Raw genomic sequence first — 3,675 nt, 5'->3', positions numbered from 1 at the left:
TGTGACTTTTCATGCAAAAGTGCCCTATTCGGCCTAAAATGCAGTCAGGAGCATTCTTATGATGAGAAATGTCGTTTAAAGGCATTTCCAGCTCAGAAAAGCATTTTCAAGCGATTTCAACATTTCATGCAAAAGTGCCCAATTCGGCCTAAAATGCCTTCAGGAGCATTCTTATGATGAGAAATGTCGTTTAAAGGCATTTCCAGCTCAGAAAGCATTTTTCAAAGCGATTTCAACATTTCAGGTTGGATTGTGAAAGCGATTGTTGGCCAGTGAGAGGTTTACTTTTGTGCAGTAAAAAGCTCAAAAGAACAACTGCCTATCGTTGTCTGGACTCTTATTTGTGTTTTTGTAATCATTATAGGCCCTGTCCCAAATGGCGCACTTCATGTGGACTTTCGGTCTCGTGGCCTTAAATTGCGCGTGCTCGCTTAGTCTACGAGTCCGTAGGGTGTCCCATCTGTCATTTTTGCGCTTCGAAGTGTGCTCATCAGCGCCCCCTTTGCCCCCTTGATGCGGTCTTCGGCGAAGCCCGCACTGCAGCAGGCTTCGCGCACTTTACCAACCCAGAAGTCCTTGCGAACGACCAATCATACGACGGATGGGAGGAGTTGACGCTGATGAGCAAGCAAGCATGTCAGAGCAGAAAATATTTAAGTGTAAGTAACATGTACAGTTTGTAACTGTGTAACGTAACACGTCAATAACCCTATTCCATCGTTTGTACAATTGAGTCTTATGGCCAACATGTTGTTACACTGTATTAGAATAATAGCATGCTGAATAATACGAGAGCATTACAGTTGTATAAAGATATACAAGCAATAAATGAGCATAAAATTAACATTTCAAAGTGCCAAAAAATCTTACAAACACTCACACATTGTCATTGTTTAATTTGTAGGATTTTAAGTTCAAATGTAACAGTGAAGGCTATAAACTGTAATATGTGATGATGTTTGTGCTTAATGGTATGATGGCATAAATCTCTTAAAATAGGAATTTACAGAATGTAAAAATAATTTTTTGTTACATAAAGTGAGAAAAAATGTTTCTATTCTATTCAAGGGACAGATGATATGACATTTCTGTTTATTCGGCTGCGCATGGAGATGGATAAGGTGTTCACAGGGATGAGGAATTCATCTGCTCAAGGGTTTGAGTAAGTGTAGAATGTACTCTTGGCTTTGGGAATTAATATACTGAACTGTTTATATTCATCGAGGTTCTGTCTGTTAGGGGGATCATTAAGGACATGGGGGCGAGGGCGACTCACTCCACAGCAAGCTAAAAAAAAAATGGGAAAACCTTAAAAGAAAATTCAAAGTATTTTAAATACAGTCCCTACAAATAGTATTCTATTATACATTTTACACCAAATAAGCCAGTGCAGGCTGTAATTCATACAACTGTATATATGTTAATTTTTTATAATACTGTTGTAGGATTTGTGCCTGCCCAAGACAGGATCTGGAACCAATGAAGGGGAGGTGACTGCAGCACCATGGCCTTTTTTTGAGGCCATGCATGTAGCTATTGGCCAAAGACCAAGTGTAATGCCTGTGGCTACCTTTTCTTCTGGTCCCAGTGCACAGCTTTCACCAGCAGTCATGTCAGGTCCCTCTGGTGCCATAGCTGCTGATGATGTGCACCCTGCCTGTAGTCCTGCTGAAACAGAGGAGCAGGATGTTGCCAGACCATGGCCATCAGGGGCGCATGACAGTGTAGCGTCCTCAACAGCAGAGGAAATTCCCAGGCCATCAAACAGGGCAAGTGAGGGAAGGGGAAAAGCCCAAAAAAAGAAAGAGGCAAAGTGATTTGAGTTCTCTGGAACTCATTAAGGAAATGGCAGAGAAACAAGCCCAGCGTCAGATGGAGGCAGATGCCAAAGAGGAAGAGCGGTTTCAGAGGGCAGAGAGGCAGATGGATCAGATGCTTAGTGTTTTAACTAAACTGGTCGATCATGTTACAAAAACATAAGTTGAGCAACATGTATATCACACCTGTTTCACATTTTGCAGGAATGAATTTTGGTAGAGCCTCATGTTGCATTTTGTAAGTTATTTTTCATTCAGCTGTTCTACTGTTTTGTGTTTATATTTTTACACGTGTATATAGTTAATAAATGTTCTTGATACTTCGAAATGGCTTTGTGTATACCTTACATAAGTATTTTATTAAGAAGTTGCTTTAAATTTTCACAATGAAGATAATACAAGAGTAAAAATGTAAGTTTATAACACTTAGGGGTGGTTTCCCGGACAGGGATTAGCTTAAGCCACGACTAGGCCTTAGTTTAATTAGGAAATATAACTAATTTTAACAAACATGCATTACTAAAAACATTACATGTGTGCATTTTGAGGCAAAACAAAGGGCACTGATGTATTTTAAGATATGTCAGTGCAAGTTGTTTTCCGTTTGGACAGCTCTTACATTTATTTTAGTCTAGGACTAGTCTAATCCCTGTCCGGGAAACCGCCCCTTAAAGTAATACACCAATCACTATGAAAAGATATGTAGATGAAAAATAAACACTAAAGGGTACTGAATAAACAAATTTATTGAAAAGTCTTACAATTTACAAAAAATATATAATCCACATACACTTTATTAGTAAAGTTTTTGTATGTAACATAAGTACAAATTAATGTTTATACAGTTTACTTTGTTATGAAGAACAAAAGGATTTCACCAAACTGCACCTGAAGGTAACAAAATAGTAAAATAAATGTAGCACAAACAGTATCTGTTGATCAGTCAGTGTCACCTGCTAAAACAATGTTTTGTAGTTTCAGTACAGTGCAGTACAGTGAACAGTTTTTAAAGTCCAATACAAACTGAGGTAATAATTTTTTTCAGCAGCATTGTAGCGATTCAGCGGGAGGAGGAGAACGGCGTTATTTAAAACACCATAAACCTCCAACCGAAACACTACGGGAATTTAAGGGAATTTGGGGAAATTCCCATATTTAGCTCAAATGGAATAATAAGTACAATTAACTAATTAATTATACAAATTATTAAGATTTTAAACTGATTTAGCAGAATAATAATAACAATTAATTAATGTATTTGTCCAGCAAATACTCATAATTGTTCATTTAAGAAGTTAATTCTGTGGCCTTTAGAAAATAACATTCTTACTGCTATAAAGTATTTTTAAGCATGTAGCTTTAAGATCTTAACGGCAGATTAAGTGACATTTATTTCATGAGCATTGAACACAGAAACAATTCAATTGTGAAATGCAAAACCGGTTTATTAAACTACGTTACACTACAAAAACATACAAGACTAACTATACATACAAACAACAAACAAGAAACATATATGAAAGAGAAAGAATGGAAAATTAAGAGAGAGAGAGAGTAAAGGAAGGGCAATATCACTATAGACTTAACTTCTGCACAAATCATCAGAACTCTAAGAATCACCTTAATTAAAAGGGGCAATAACTTTTTACAGCGAATGAACAAGCGATACTTGCGTTTGGCTTTTGTGAGGCACGTGTGTACGTCCAGCTGTATGGGCGCGTATGCGAGGAAGAGAGTTCCTGAGTTTGTGGTCACGTGACGGAGTCCTTGGAGGTGTCCGTAGGAGTTGTTCCTTTTTGGGTTAGTCCGTCGGTCTGGTTGATCTGTGGCGATTAATTTGTCCAATTTGTTAAAGTTT

The 3,675-nt window shown here is 37.7% G+C and overlaps 1 long non-coding RNA gene across 1 annotated transcript; it reads left to right on the top strand.

Moving 5' to 3' along the window:
- The first annotated feature begins 243 nt into the window (after nucleotides 1-243).
- On the top strand, nucleotides 244-2,070 carry LOC135765408 (uncharacterized). Its single transcript, XR_010540696.1, has 4 exons — nucleotides 244-659; nucleotides 1,069-1,162; nucleotides 1,240-1,326; nucleotides 1,446-2,070. It is a non-coding gene; the product is annotated as an uncharacterized lncRNA (long non-coding RNA).
- The last annotated feature ends 1,605 nt before the right edge of the window (nucleotides 2,071-3,675 follow it).

This window comes from Paramisgurnus dabryanus, chromosome 16 (assembly GCF_030506205.2).
Source record: "Paramisgurnus dabryanus chromosome 16, PD_genome_1.1, whole genome shotgun sequence".
Classification (NCBI taxonomy): Eukaryota; Metazoa; Chordata; class Actinopteri; order Cypriniformes; family Cobitidae; genus Paramisgurnus; species Paramisgurnus dabryanus.
Note: the sequence above shows the minus strand (reverse complement) of the source record. Positions and strands in the feature narration are given on the sequence as shown.